General features: G+C 40.9%; 1 non-coding gene across 1 annotated transcript; it reads left to right on the forward strand.

The window, feature by feature from the left end:
* Nucleotides 1-2,730: 2,730 nt before the first annotated feature.
* Nucleotides 2,731-2,833, forward strand: LOC136859325 (U6 spliceosomal RNA). The gene has a single exon (XR_010858970.2). It is a non-coding gene; the product is annotated as a U6 spliceosomal RNA (small nuclear RNA).
* Nucleotides 2,834-17,276: the final 14,443 nt, after the last annotated feature.

A 17,276-nucleotide genomic window follows, 5' to 3' on the forward strand; every position in this document is an offset into this window, starting at 1 on the left:
TTCGCACATTTACGGCGTAAATATAACGACGTCATTTCCACGATCTCACTCAAGTGAAGACTTCTTTATCTCGTTGTAAAGTCACTGAAAAGTACAATCACCCCAGTATCTTTGACATTACTACCATTAAAGAGAGGCTAACCCTGGAAACCGACAAGGAAGGTCTTGATCCTCCAGTTCAGCAGACAGTATACCCTGTGGACTTATTAATACGATTTGGCGTAATGAATTAATAATGTGCATTTGCATACCGAATGATTTCCGCAGTTGGTAACACAATTCCAATAATTAAACAGAAATCGGCTTTAGCTGAACGGATCACCCACAGCCGGTCTTATTCAATCACCTCGTCATTTCCGACACGACACCGCCAGCTAACTCAATTTGCTATTCTGGCCAGGTGCTGATATCCTGGGGGTTCTTGCATCTAGCACAGCGTAATGCATGCATGTAGAGCATGTTCAGAGCCCGAGCTATTACACGAGACTTATTGGTTTTACTACGCATAATCTTCGTAATACTAACAGGCGTGGTTTCAACTCTGACAGTAAGTTACTGAAACGTGACCACAACTTCCGACCTGTCGTAAAATGCGTGTGAAAGGGGAAGCCTCCAGGGGCTCTGAACTAGGACGAGCGAGTTGTAGCCGTGAGATCCTTAGCTCAGTTGTTACACATGACTCACTATTACACTGGTACCGTAGATTAATATTGTTACTCGGGCAGGAAGATAACTAATGATGGCAGAAATAAGGACATCAAATGCAAACTAGCACAAGTAAAGAAGAAATTTATTCACTTCGAACGTTAAAGTAACTATCTCAGAAAGAAAGAGCATAGAAGCTTTTGAAATGTGGTGTTACAGAAGAATACTTAAGGTGAGATGAGTAGATCGAATCATGAATGAAGAGATACTGAATAGAATTGGCGAGAAGAAGGCGGTTTGGCTAAAATTGACGAGAAGAGAGAGGACAATCTAAAGACAACCAGGACTTGTTCGCCTGGTTTTTGAGGGAAGTGTAAGCGCTAAGAACACCAGGGGTAGACCAAGCAGATTAGAGCAGATGTAGTAGTCACATAGAAATGAGAAGGTTAACAAGGATAGGATGGCATGAAAAGCTGCATCAAACCAGTCTGTGGACTGATGATCCGAAACAACAAAACACTTGTCCCAGACATCTCATTTATATCTTTCCATTCCGACCTCTCTTGATCAGTTTTGGTCTCTTCCGATCTCCATGGCATTAGGCTTGTGAAGCTTCCATTCCACGCCCTCCATGGTCCTTCGTTTTCTTTCACCAGTATCTTTATTGTTCTTTCATTTTTCCTCTTAAGTATTCTTAAGGGAGGACGAATGCCTAACAGCACTTCCCATTCAAACGACTAATCACTACCACCACCAAGGAAATATGGCTGAACATTCAATCGGCCTAAGAAAAACGTCCCAGGTAACTTCGGCAACAGAGTAATAATAATAGTTTGCTAATGGCTTCACGTCGCACCGACACAGACAGGTCTTATGGCAACGACGGGATAGGAAAGGTCTAGGACTTCGAAGGAAGCGTCCGTGGCCTTAATTAAGGTACAGCCCCATCATTTGCCTGGTGTGAAAATGGAAAACCATCTTCAGGGCTGCCGACGGTGGGATTCGAACCCACTATCTCCCGGATGCAATCTCACAGCCGCGTGCCCCTGACCGCACGGCCAACTCACCCGGTTATAATAAGAATAAGAATAAGTGCATTTAATTCTACTGCTGTCCGGCTCCTTGTCTGAATGGTGAGCATAGTGGCTGTTGTTTCAGAGGGCTCCGGGTTTAATTCCGAACTGGGACGGAAATTTTAACGTTAAATGGTTTATTCTATGGTTCTTGAACTGAATGTTTGCCCTGTTCCTTGCAACTCATACACCACTCATAACACTAATTCTCTACCACAATTACACGCAGTTTATAGCTGGGCTGGCTGTGTAGCTCGGAAGATAGAGCGCTGGCCTTCTGAGCCTAACTTGGCAGGTTAGATCTTGACTCAGTCCGATGATATTAGAAGGTGCTTAAATACGTCAGCCTTGTGTCGGTGATTTACTGGCACGTAAAAGAACTCCTGCGGAAAAAATTCCGGCACCAACAGACTGTGCTCGATTTCAGTCTTGCAGCCTTGGAATCTGCACATCAGCGCTTATGAGACTGCAATCCTAAGCTAAGTTAACAAAATATACTGGAGATAAAAATGAGGAAATTGGAATTTAAAAAAAATGTATTTGTCAGTAGCCACTTTTTTGAATAAGGGTGGATGCATAGCAGATGAGATGTGTTCAACGATAGCGAATGCATCTTAGGTACAATGTATCTCATTTGGATACATTTTTCTCCGTTAAAAATTGATTAATCGACCATCTCAACTTCGCAGAGATGATTACTGTTTCAGAGTTTACTTGCATGACTCACGATCTCTACCATCTTTACAGAGTGAGTGTACTAATTTCAAGGGATGGAAGAGGTTGACAAGCATTCTTTGTAAGGCATCATGAGGACAGGGTGGTCCCTTTCATGTAGTAGGTGACAGTAAAAACGATGGAGCTACGTCGTATAAAACACAACATTCCGCTGGATAGGACAGATTTCTCTCCAATCAGCGCGAAGTTACTCCATGTAAATGACAATGAGGACCTGATAAACAAGATACTGGCCTCAGAGACCACGATACGTGACTTGCAAATTTTCCAGCATTCAATAGTTTCGGCGGTACGTACACTAAAATTGGAACGGTACAGAGGAGATTAACATGGCCCTGCGCAAGGAAGACACGCCAAATCGTGAAGCGTTCCATGTTTTTTAGCGGCTGCCTGGCCAAGGCGGTAAATGCATGCTCGGTGCACCCGGAAAGACGTGGGTTCGATTCCCCGTCAGAAAACCGAAAAATTTAAGAAACGAGATTTCCACTTTCGGAGGTGTATATGGTCATAAGGTTCACACAGCCTACACCAAAAATGAGTATCATATTAATTCCTGGGGGCAAAAGCGGGCGAGCATAGAGGCAACCACTCTACTCCATCAAGTGCCGAGGTTACAGATGGGGGAAGCCTTTATCTTCCACCTCTCCAAGGGCCTTCATGGCCTGTACGAAGATGACTTAATGGTTCATTACTATCACTTCTGTTTGGAGGTCAATGTTACTTGTTTGCAGTTTTATGCGACACAGCCCTGCTCCTTCTGATAGAACAGAGAGACGCCCATCGCATGTTGTAATACAAAGAAATTGCTCGCTTTGTCATCTTCTGCCGAACATCGAAAATAATGCGTGGAACTTTGGAACATCTTGTGTTCTTCTGTCTTGCAATCTAATCGTTTATTTTGGCAGCCAAGGCAAGTTTTGCATGTCTTTGAAGCCATTTCTAACTTTCAGGTATATATAGTAATTTCCTGAGAAGGCTAAAGGAACGTTCTGATCCAGTGTCAAGTGGGTTTGATATAGGAACTTAGTCCTCACAGAGGAGATGTCTCCGTAGACAGTCAGCTCAATGTTGTCCTATTCTGTGTCGATTTACTGCTAAAATTGATTAACGTTGCTATCCGCAGAGAAGTGAAATCCGATTCCAGTCCCGATGGACACATTTTTATGTCTTTGTTCGAGAATTAATAGAAATTGATGATTCTTACTGTATGCTTTCTATTTTTAATGTAGTTTGCTAACTATATTCTTTGTTTTTGTTTCAGGTATGTGAAAACGCCTCGTACTACCTTTTTTTTGTAAGTAAATCACTACAAAATATATCCTGAATTAATTTTAATTTGTTTTGTTTGAAAAATGCTATAGCTATTTATAGACGCATCTTTCTTGTTTTTTTAGAATTTGCTTTACGTCGCACCGAGGCAGATAGGTCTTACGGCGATGCTGGGATAGGAAAGGAATAGGAGGGGGAAGGAAGCGGCCGTGGCCTTAATTAAGGTACAGCCCAGGCATTTGCCTGGTGTGAAAATGGGAAACCACAGAAAACCATCTTCAGGGCTGCCAACAGTGGGACTCGAACCCACTATCTCCCGATTACTTGATACTGGCCGCACTTAAACGACTGCAGGGGAAGGAAGCGGGAGTGTCCTTAATTGAGGTATAGCCCCAACATTTGACTGGTGTGAACGTCGGAAACCACGGAAAACCATCTTCAGGGCTGTCGATATTGGGATTCGAACCCACAAACTCCCGAAGCTGTACTTTAAGCCACGGCCACTTCCCACTTTTGCTCTTTCCTATGCCATCGTCGTCATAAGACCCATCTTTGTCGTTTCGACGTAAAGCATATTGTTTACCTCTTAGCCCCATTTCCTGATGCGGTGTCGGGGATGAGGTGAGATGAAATTTTATGACATGTTCTTACTGCCGGATGCCCTTCCTGTCGCCAACCTCAGTTGAAGAGACAGTGAAGGTGAAATGCATACTGATGAATGAAATTGGACGAGGAACTGGTTGTAGGGCCAATAAATAGAAGTTAAAAAAAACCCTCAGAAAACCACTCTGCGGGCAGCCAGTGGTGGTGTTCGAACCAACTCATCTCCCGAATAGAGAGTACTTTAGCTCCATAGCGGTAATGCTTGTTAACCTGAGTTAAATAGCGCATTGTTAACTTTCTGGAAATCATTAGAAGTTTCCTAATACAGTCGAAACCGTTTATTGCGACATCGGTTTTAACAATTTATTGGATATAACGACAAAATCTAACGGTCCTGTCTAAATCCTGTATAATGAAAACTCACAACCTGTTTTTCAGTCATGGACCAAGTCAGGGATGAAATGAATGAAGCCCCCATCTTGAGGCCAGGATAGGAATTGTGCCGGCTGCCGAGGCCTGTCGCACTCCTCTGGGGCAGTGATTAATGACTGACAGATGAAATGAAATGATAATGGAGAGTGTTGTTGGAATGAAAGATGACAGGGAAAACCGGAGTACCGGGAGAACAACTTGTCCCGCCTCCGCTTTGTCCAGGACAATCTCACATGGAGGGACCGGGATTTGAACCAGGGAACCCAGCGGTGAGAGGCCGACGCGCTGCCGCCTGAGCCACGGACGCTGTCTAAATCCTGTATAAACAATGTATTTAAAAAATCGCTCGCTTATTACGACATATCGTATAAAAGGACTTATTTTGATCGCATAGGGGCTGCCTGGCTGAGGCGGTAAGCCGTGCTCGGTTCACCCGGAAGGACGTAGGTTCAGTTCCCCGTCAGGAAGTCGTAAAATTTAAGAAGTGAGATTTTCACTTCCGAAGGTGCACATGGTCTTGAGGTTCACTCAGCCTACACTAAAAAATGAGTACCAGGTTAATTCCTGGGGGCAAAAGCGGCCGGGCGTAGAGCTAACAACTCTACCCCACCAAGTGCCGAGGTTACGGATAGTGGAAGCATTTACCTTCCACCCCTCCAAGGGCCTTCATGGCCTGTACGGAGATGACTTTGCTTCGCTTTGCTATTTTGATCACATTTTCAGATATATACATCAGCATAACGTCCAATGTTGATTTTTGTTTGTTACGTATTTGGGAATTGCTGACAATAATGTAACGCCTATTATTGTAAATTTCAAATCAGTCTGTCAGTCAAGACAAGCATCGCTGTGAAGATAACGCAAAAGAAAAGGAAAATGTTTAATATTGAACAAAAGTCACATATAATATGGCGATTAGAAAATGGGGATGCAAACCTCAGCATCGCGAAGGAGTTGGGTGTATCACATAGAACGATTTCTACAATTTGGTAGGTCAGAGTAAAAGTAAGTCTCTTTAAAAATAAGAGAACCAGATCATATGAGCACAAAGACATTGAAGAATCTTTAAGAAGATGGTTTAAGCAGCAAGGAACGAATAATGTGCCGATCGGTGGACCTATTCTCCAAAGGAAAGCCATTGACATTTCTCGCTGTCCTACTCCACAAATACTGTATTGTAAATGCAGTAGTCATTACTAACCGTTTAATTAACAATGTTCTGTAAGTGTGCAGTCTAAAACTTACGGATACCGGGAGAGTTGGCCGTGCGGTTAGGATCGTGCAGCTGTGAGCTCGCATACGGGAGATAGTGTGTTCGAACTCCATTGTCGGCAGCCCTGAAGATTGGTTATCCGTGGTTTCCTATTTTCATACCAGGGAAATGCTAGGGCTGTACCTTAATTAAGGCCACGGCCGTTTCCTTCCCATTCCTAGGCGTTTCCTGTCCCATCGTCGCCATAAGGCCTATCTGTGTCGGTGCGACGTAAAGCAAACAGCAAAGAAAAAAGAAAAAAACCTTACAGATATGACTCTTTTAGCAACGACAAGAAACGGTTTGTGAGACTATCGGCTACAACGACCTCGTTGGTGCTCCCTTAGGGGTTGATATAACAATTTCGACTGTATATAAAAGAGGCTAGTTATAGTATTAGGCTCTGGAAGGCAAACTGCTTTTACTCACAGTTTCATTATATCACTCTTTACATTTTATGTAAATGTCTCCAACGTGGTAACACTGAATATAGAATTATGAGACTCTTGACATCTGCACTCCTATAATCTAATGAAGATATATCAATCCTCTCGCACTTTGTAGAATTGCTTTCTCCGTAACTGGAGGTCGATAAATTAGATTTAAATCAGATTATACTCTGTTAGCAGTTTCTATCTCCTGAAGAGAGTTGAGAAGTTACCAGGATGGAACTCCCTCGTCACCATTATGACATCATTACTTCTTTTAAAAGCGCTAAAAGTTAATTTTACCGGGCGAGTTGGCCGTGCGGTTAAGGGGCGCGCAGCTGTGAGTTTGCATCCGGGAGATAGTTGGTTCGAGCCCCACTGTCGACAGCCTTGAAGAGGGTATTTCGTAGTTTTCCGTTTTCACACCAGGCTGTACCTTAATTAAGACCACGGCTGCTTGCTTCCCATTCCTAGGCCTTTCCCATCCCATCGCCCCATCATCGCCGTAAGACGACGTTTAAGACTTACCTAAATTTGTTTCAGTTCTTCCATTTGTTTGTGTAGTACTCCTCTTTTTAATTATTTCTGTCTGATCTTAGTAGCGCCATCGGTCGGTGTAGAACTTCTGTTTTAAAGATGGCAGGTTCGATCCCGATCGAAGTCAGGGACGTTATTGAGTTCGCTTAAATGCGACGACTCTGTGTCGTATGCTGCCGGAAGAAAACTAATGCGGTATAAAATGTCAATACCCTGTCATCTCTAAAAGTCAAGAGGATATGAACTGATGTAAAACAGATTATTATTATTATTATTATTATTATTATTATTATTATTATTATTATTATTATTATTATTATTATTATTATTATTACACACAGCTTTTCAACTACAATTAGTTCAAAGCAACGCTGAGGTCACAAACTTGTCCTGAAAAGGGATCTTTGCAACACCAGTAAAAGTGATGACTCGTCGCCATAAGACCTATCTGTGTCGGTGCGACGTAAAGCCCCTAGCAAAAAAAAAAAAAAAAAAAAAAGTGATGACACCTGTTCCTTGAATTCGATCCCCTAAATATGCCTACAAACTTCTTTAAGGATTCGATTTTACAACCTGCAGCACAAATGACAAACTCTGTTCTAACCAGCCAGCCTAGTACTCTGGTACCATTGATATCAAAAAGACTAATGATCTTTATAAGTTCTGACAATAACTTATAATGTAATGGCAAATATTCATAGCGTTGATGTAAACGACGTTGTCTTTTTCAACGTGTCTTCTGATGAGATGAGCCAAGGACTCGCTCACTGCAGGCCCGGTTAGCTAACGCTCTTCCTGGGTTTACAAAGAGGCGAGGTCAGAAATAAGATAAAGATCTAGTTAAGATACGCGTTAAAGGATATAAGAATTGCCAAAGAAGCCTCAAGTAAGGGTATTGCATACTCCCATCGCTTAGTAGCAGCGTATTATAAATATATGTGACTTAAATGATAACCGAAATTTTAAAAATTCGACCCCCACGAATGGATAGGGTTTCAGGATGAACCATTTTTATTTTATTTATGTATTTATTTATTTTATTTCTGACAAATATAAATCCGAAGATTATAAATGCATATATGTGGTGTATACACGGTAATTATCTAAAATGCTAGTGATACCCTCGCCTTTTTCTCACTTTATTGGGGTCTGCACTTCGTGCGAATTTGGATAAGTTTTACGACTGGATGCCCTTCCCGACGTCATTATTATTATTATTATTATTATTATTATTATTATTATTATTATTATTATTATTATTATTATTATTATTATTATTATTATTAATTACTCGTCTTACCCGTCGTTTTCTTTTCCGGATTTCGGAGACGCCGAGGTGTCGGAATTTTGTCCCACAGGAGTACTTTAATGAGGCAGTAAATCTACAGATACAAGGTTGGCGTATTTGAGCATCTTCAAATACCACTGAAGTGAGCCAGGATCGAGCCCACGAACTTCAGCTTAGAAGCGCACTACCGTCTGGGCTACCCACCCAGGGGTCAATCCTGTGTGGAGGGGTGTAGGCTATTCAGCATTGCGTGTTTCTGGGGTGGTTTGTAGTGGAGTGTGGTGTGTTGTATGTATATGAAGTAGTGACCCATGCGGTTAGGAGAGCGCACGTGTGAACTTGCATTCCGAAGATACTGGGTTCGAACCCCACTGTCTGCAGCTCTGAAAATAGTTTTTCCATGGTTTCCCCTTTTCACACCAGGCGGAATGCGGGGCTGTACCTTAAGGTCATATCCGCTTTCTTCCCATTCCTAGCCCTTTCCTTTCCCATCGTCGGCACAAGACCTGTCTGTGCCGGTGCGATATAAAGCTAATTGTAAAAAAAGTACTCTCGACACTTCATCATTTAGCCTATATTACGTAAGATTTATTGATTTTTCACGTTAAATTATGTTACAATGGAAATGGAATGGCATATTATATAGATATATAATTATTATTACCTAAACACAAGAAAACGAAATTATGAAATACACCGAGTGAGTTGGCCGTGCGGTTAGGGTCACACAGCTGTGAGCTTGCATTCGGGAGATAGTAGATTTGAATCTCACCGTCGGCAGTCCTGGAATATGGTTTTCCGTGGTTTCCCCGTTTTCACTTAAATTACGGCCACGGCCGCTACCTTCCCAATCCTAGCCGTTTTCCATCCCTCCGTCGCCGAAGACCTTCGATGCGTTAGTGTGACATTAAATACGTAGCAAAAATGATAAAATACGTACGAAATAGCTAGGGCAGTTTCTGCTTTTCTCTTCGGGCTCTGTAATATTTTTTTCCACTTTGCTTCGAACAAATATTTGCCCCTATGTTTTCGTCTCGTTTTCTCCTATTCACAGCAATTCCCTTTGTTTCCATACATGTTCTATAACCAATTTATCCCTTAGCAATATAGCACTTCGATTAAATGAATTAAAATTACATTCCTATTCCATATAATTGAATAACTATCTTAAAGACGTATACTAAATTTGCCTTGTGATGTCGCAACCTGTTAGCAAGCACCAAAACTACAACGTGTACAGAATTCTTGCATTCAATATGCCTTTCAGCTCCGACATGATGCTCTTATAACACAATACTACAAAAGTTTGGATGGTTAGGCTTACGTTTAAACGACCGTAGAAAAACGTACCAAATGACCCTCGCCTGTCAATTGCTTTTTAGAAACAGCCCCACCTATCTATCGTCCACTTTTAGGCTTCTTTCTTCATTCTACGAAATTAATACTCGTTCCTGATCACTACTTGAAACAGCACCGCATCGAACAAATTCATTCCTGATCACTGCTTCGAGGTTATGGAATACGATCCCGGTAGATATTAAAAAGTCTTGCACAGCTGTGAGCTTGCATGCGGGAGACAGTGGGTTCGAATCCCACTGTTGGCAGCCCTGAAAATGGTTTTCCGTGGTTTCCCATTTTCACACCAGGCAAATGCTGGGGCTGTACCTTAATTAAGGCCACGGCCGCTTCCTTCCCAGTCCTAGCCCTTTCCTGTCCCATCGTCGCCGTAAGACATATCTGTGTCGGTGCGACGTAAAGCCAATAGTAAAAAAAACTCGTCGAATGTCACAAACTGTAATTGAATACCATGATATTCATTAATGCTATAAAATTCTAAAAATTGTATGTGGTTAAGTGCAAGAGAGGGCCAAGAGCACTAAGTTCCCCAATTTCTGTCTGTTAGGTCATCAGCCCAGAGGCTGGATGGATCCTCAAATAGCATCACCAAAGACTATGCAGTTATAGGGAAACCACAAAAACCAATGGCAGTACGAAAATGAGGCGTACTAGACAAAATGAGGAGTGAGGTAGTTTGCCATTGCTTTGCTCACTGGGCCAGACAGTGCTATTGTAGCACAACTAACCCTATGAGCAACACCTTTCATGACACTCAGACACACTGGTTGTGCTCTGAATGTCATTAATTAGCACCACCCATACCCCAGCAGCTTCCATATTGTCACAGCCATAGATGAGACTGGGACTTCAGTGGAAGCTACACTTTGCTCTGGCCTGTGCCAAAAGATGGATGCAAAAGTACTGTAACCATCAAGAAATGACAGCAGGCAGTTCCCCAATTTATAAATAAATAAATAAATAAATAAATAAATAAATAAATAAATAAATAAATAAATAAATAAATAAATAAATTATTTTCAGAAATATTATTTATTAAATATTTTTAGTTCTATCTTCAACATATAAACATTGATAATTTTTCCCATGATTCGAAATATATTGGGCTGGAAAGGGTTAAGAAACAGACTAAAATCCCTAATGCTATGGCAGACCACTGTAAATGTGTTTCACGTGGTAACCTGGCAACAACTAGTCAGTCGTTTGAACGGGTCTACTGATTAGTCATCCAAACATGTAGTCCTCAGTTTGTTACCTTGAGAAATGGTTCAAATATCTACCTTGTTTGCTAGCAGTACCAAAGTGCGATCATATCCAAGAAATCCAATAGGCTTATGTAAACATTTGCCTCAAGAGTAGAAATCTGATAATGCCATAATGATACAGTTCCTTCCCTATCGTACATCACAACCCTATCCATAATGCAAGCGCATTATTGATTTTGTTACGTAGGCGATAATTTGTGCACAATGCCAGAAGTAAACCCGCTTTCAGCGCCATTAGTTTCATAGCCGTGACAGTTTCAATGCTACCATCAATAATACTTGAGTGTCGCTCAACATACAGTGACGTCATATCAATCCTCTGTGAAGGTAACTCATAATCGGATTGAGAGATTAAAGTGTATGTTCTATTTCATTTGGAGTATTCTTCTGTAACTGAAGGGGACAGCTATTAAAATTGACTCTTGAGGTGTCTTTGGTTAGAAATCTACCCCGCTTCACTTCCCACCTACTTGAGTCACGTAGCTTGTATTCGGGAGAAAATGGGTTTAAACCCCACTGGCCGCAACCCTGAAGATGGTTTTCAATTTTCACACTGGGCAAATTTGACAAATTTGTCAACATTATTCAGGCAAATGCTGGGGCTGTATCTTACGGTCGCTTCCTCTCCATTCCCAACTGTTTCCTGTCCCATCGTCGCCATAAGAACTATGTTGATGCGACATAAAGCAAGTTGTTAGAAAGAAAATAAAAATAAACTCCCACCTATTTCTTTGCATGACACAGTATCTCGGTTGGCCAATACATGTGTGAAGATACGAGACATGAACTCTGGGCTCTTACTTCCAATAATTTTTTTTCGTAAATTATAAATATTAGTAAATATTAAGGCTCGAGAAGTTTGACTTTGACAACAGTCACGTTACCAGTTTTTAAGGGGTCTGAAACGTTCCTCTTCTTCTTCTGCAACTGTTTACTCTCCAGGGTAGGTTTTTCCCTCGAACTCAGCGAGGGATCCCACCTCTACCGCCTCAAGGTCAGTGTCCTGGACTCTGGGTCGAGGTATACAACTGGGGAGGATGACCAATACCTCGCCCAGGCGGCCTCGCCTGCTATGCTGAACAGGGCCATTGCGAGGGGATGGGGATATTGGAAGGGATAGATAAGGAAGAGGGAAGGAAGCGGCCGTGGCCTTAAGTTAGGTACCATCCCGGCATTTGCCTGGAGGAGAAGTGGGAAACAACGGAAAACCACTTCCATGATGGCTGAGGTGGGAATCGAACCCACCCCTTCTCAGTTGACCTCTCGAGGCTGAGTGGACCCCGTTCCAGCCCTCGTACCACTTTTCAAAAATTTCGTGGCAGAGCCGGGAATCGAACCCGGGCCTCTGGAGGAGGCAGCTAATCACACTAACCATTACACCACTGAGGCGGACCTGAAACGTTCATGATTTTTTTAAATTACTGGGAGTCCTTTCAAGCACTTCGATTACTCAGTAAAAGTAAGCAAACTCGTGTCCTCATCCCGAGGTGGTGCAGTTCTTTTCAGGCACACCCCCAATGTACCATTTGTATCCACATACCAGCCCTCCTGCTATTCTTAAATTTCTGGCAGTACCGGGAATCGAAACTGGACCTTTGAGGACGGCAGCTAATAGTGCTAACCGTTACGCTACGGAAGCGTACAATATTAAGTATCTATTAGTAGTGCAGTATTCCTAATTCCATTGGAATGATGTTTTATTGGGTAAAATAAATGAGAATATTTCGGTATACTTCCTGGCACACAAAGGCGATGTGCTTTAAAAAATTGAGTCCCTGAGTACTAGCACAACCGAAAGGAACGGCCACATTATCATGACTAGTTAATAAAATGAAGCATAATTGTAATATAAATATCAAAATGAGAATTGATTCGACAGTTAATGCTATCTACACTTTCTGCGGTTCATCACACATGCTCATTACTTTCATAATATGTACAATAAAACATGGCAGGTGTATATTGGACATTAAGAACACCATGCTCATCTTTGTTTTCGAACCAGGGCCGATGACCTTCGATGTTAGGCCCCTTAAAACAACAAGCATCATCATCATCATCATGTTTTCGAACCTCTGTAGAGTTAATAGCCGATGGGCCAAGAAACTGAATCCCTTCCTACCTTCCCTTAGCAGTATTTTGACCTATCAAACATACAAAGTTGCCATTGATGCTTTCACGGCCCGTACTTATAGACATGATATAGGCTTTTGAGCTTGTGCGTGTCAAGAAAATAAAGTTTACGTTTCGCAGAGAACTGTGCTATGCGTCATCAGAAGAAAATCTCGACTATCCACGAGAAAGGCTTCTTAAACAATGAGCTTTGAATTTAGGCGTTATAATAGAAGTGGAAATGGTACGCCATCTAGTGACAAATGAACGTACCATTTCCACTTGTATTATAACGTCTAAATTCAAAGCTCATTGTTTAAGAAGCCTTTCTCGTGGACAGTCGAGATTTTCTTCTGATGACGCATAGCACAGTTCTCTGCGAAACGTAAACTTTATTTTCTTGACACGGCATAAGCCCAAAAGACTAAATCATGTCTACAAACATACATTGTTAAGCATGGACTGTGTAACAATCGCTTCCAGACAGCCGCTTTCACTGTTCAGCCCTTCAGGTGGGCATGGAACTCACTCGCGACCAATGTCGTGTTATAAACACCGCTAAACTAATTTTCAAAGTATAGTCTCATGTACATGGCGAACGGTAATGAAATGTTGAACAGACCCGCCCTCTCCAGAGTCAACCTTCTTCGCCCTCGGACATGCTTCAAGCAACATGTTTGGCAATTTATTTACCTCCGCGCAAGGGATGAGCACTTTAAAACCCACCATATACAGGACTGAGTCTCTAGAAATATTACATTAGACTAGCCCACCTCTTCGTGTTTACTCCAGTCATAACACATTTCGTTAAGATGTCTTTCCCCACTCCTCTTTATTTCACAACTTAAACATAGCATTGTTCATTGGTTTATTTCTGTTTCTACGGATTTATTTCAAGTCTGTAATAGAAGGAAGTAGTAAGGTATCGGTTCAGACAAGTGTTAGGTAAATGTGCAAAAAACATTATAGAAAAACAAAAATCACTGTTGCGATCTTCAGGAATGGGCCAGATATTTTGCTCGCCGAGTGTACATGCAAAGGTGTAGAAAACATGCCCTAACTTACAATAAGATAAAACGTAACATTGTCAAACTATCATGACGTTGTATGTGAATTATTTTATCGTCGCGCCAGGCTGAATGGTTCAGATGGTTGAGGTGCTTGTCTTCTGACCCCCAACTTGGCAGGTTCAATTCTGGCTCAGTCGGGTATTATTTGAAGGTGCTCAAATACGTCAGCCTCGTGCCGGTGGATTTACTGGCATGTAAAATAACTCCTGTGGGACTAAATTATGGCACCTCGGCATATCCGAAAACCGTAAAAGTAGTCAGTGGGACGTAAATCTATTATTATTATTATTATTATTATTATTATTATTATTATTATTATTATTATTATTATTATTATTATTATTATTACGTTGTGACTGCAAAAACCACTATTTGAAATGTTTTAGCTTAGAACTTTGGCCGGTAAGGTTCTGTTATCCATTGTTCAGTATTTTGCAAATGTTGTGAAGGAATTCTCCCTCTGCTGCGGGTCAGTGTTTCTCCAAAATATTGCATAGCGGTTTTTGCAGGCGCAACTACCATATACTGTATGTGTGTCGATAGCAGGTAATATGCTGTGACCGTTCGTGGGACGCCTAGTTCGAAGATGATAATAAATTTTATAATGCGCTCGACTAGAATTCAGTGGTTTACATGATCCTCCACTCACGGTATGGCCCTTCGGAAAGAAAGCGGTCACATCCTATCAATAATTAACCTGGTAATGATCCAATATCAGTCTCAAAATAATGAGTTCACTTAAATTAGGCATAAATGAAAATTGCAATGAGAAATTGGAAATATAATAATTTTAATAAAATGAAATTAACTGACTACAATTGAACAACTGAAATATGCAACGTAAAATAAATTATCCTTGTGCATCTCTTATCGCACCGCATAAAAAGAATCAAGTCCATCTTGAAAAATAATTGTCAGTCATTAAATTAAAATCTCATCATTACACAACACTGATTCACTTAAATAAATGTAAATTAATATAATGGAAAATCAGCAATTTCAGTTTCTATTCATTCAATCTTGTTTATTCATTCGCTGACGCATTTATTAGACGAACCTGTCCTCCCTGCTCTACTTTTCCTATTACTTCATTATAACCTTCTAACTAACTGAATAATAACTTGAATTTTCTAACGGCGCATGATAAACACAGCAAATCCTTCAAATACATAATAATAGTATCATAGCTCCATAAATAAATAAATAAATAAATAAATGCATGTCTCCATCCAACCAACGGCATCATATGGCTGCACCTGAAATAAAGTACCAACTACTGTCATAAATAACTGAACGATCAAATGCCAGACGATCTGCGTTGCATCGGCTCCACTCCATCCTGCTGGAAAATACTTCTACAGCGCCAACTTACTACATCTGGCAATGCAACAGTTGATCTACAGTACAGGTGACAATACTCCCACAATCTAATTATCGTTCGAGTAGCTTGTCGAAGATCCTACTCGTGTGTTCGTAAAATACATTCCGCTATCCACGTGATACCAAATTAAACTCAAGTCAGCTCGTATGCCTAACCAATCTCTTCGAAAAGCATTCAATCAACGCTACGAAACTCGCTCATCTAATAAACTCAAACATACGCGGCGGAAATACCTCTCAGTAACACTATCCTAACCATTGGCCATCTCAAAGAATTAAATTACTACCGCAATTCACCACTCAATAAATCATTCTCTAATTATACCGTCAACTATACCTTTAGATGACCCTACATATTTTACGCCACACAATGTCCACCACATAACGAAAATACTCATCATTTCCTACATAAATGAGCTAAAAATATCTTTGAAGAGCTTCACTATTATTCATACAACCATCACTGAATCGATCCACAAAACATACCACAACACTCCTCGGAATTATTCATATTATAAGATCACCACATCAAATATCTCACACATCGGTACTTCAAACTTACCTGTAGCATTCAAGATCACACTCGCTTCACAGCTGTTCCACTAACACGGAAAACAACGCAGGAAAGATCGCCTAACCCTAATATCCACCGACGGAAAACATTATTCTAATATACGCAGTAGCATTATATGACGTTAAACCAACACCGTTAGCACGTTAGAACATTCAAGTTATTTCACTTTATATCACCTGTGTGACATTTAAAAAGATCTACTTCTACTATAAGCATCTACAAGTAAACAAGAAGGGCAAGGTTCGACTACTCATCTGACTTCCTCGCTTCTCCACAGGTATTGGTCGTCAGGTTATTTTTTCAGCCATCTCATTCATCTCGGCAGAGTGCGGATCCACCGGGATCCTACTGGTTTACTCAAACATCTCCTCTATATGGACTTTCTTATTCACAAATATAGGCAACATCTTGGGTTCAATCTGAAACTCGAACAAAATAATTAGAGCGAATTCATACAGATTTACAAGTCCACTGTTATTGATTAATACTGGCCTGTATAAATTAGTGTCGCTCAATGCTATATTTAGTTTATCAAACGTTATTTAGGCCTCAACTTCTTAAATTTTAAAGACCTTAACTCGCATACAAGAGCCGTGCTCACTATTTGCTTCCCGATCTTTTTCTGCTACTCAAGAATTAACATTGAAACAAATTCTAACTTCATTATTTACAATAATAATAAGGAGGCTGCTTTCCATGAACCACATAACTATGATCCTGACTTCTTTACATATGATTTTGACATTTGAGGAAACGTTATCACGGAGATTCACAAAGGAACACACGCTACTATTGTTTATTCTTCTCGACTTGAAGTACGCCATACCACACGCCTGTTAGATGATTAACTGTATGTAATTCCGGCTCAATCCATGGCCTCCTTTACGTCTGTAATATTAGATGTAATGTCTGGCCTTTCTTCTTCTCAGCTGTTACTGCAAATATTTATTGATACCCGCTTGCGACTACACTGTTTTCATGCGGTCCGATGTATACCACGGGGTTCTGAGCTTGATCTACCGATTCTCTTCCATAAGATCTACCATCAATTCGCGAGTTGTGTCGGTTCATATAATACGAATATATAAATTCGCCGTGCATCAACAATTTATCTTACATCTATGCCGTCCATATGCATTTATCATAATTATGACCTTCAATGACTCCCTGACATGTAATTACACGTCATTGGAAGGTCATAATACTTAGTTAACGAGTAATATAGGAAGGTTTGGACAATGAGGGCTGCCTCTCTAA

The sequence above is a fragment of the Anabrus simplex genome, chromosome 1 (genome assembly GCF_040414725.1).
Source record: "Anabrus simplex isolate iqAnaSimp1 chromosome 1, ASM4041472v1, whole genome shotgun sequence".
Classification (NCBI taxonomy): domain Eukaryota; kingdom Metazoa; phylum Arthropoda; class Insecta; order Orthoptera; family Tettigoniidae; genus Anabrus; species Anabrus simplex.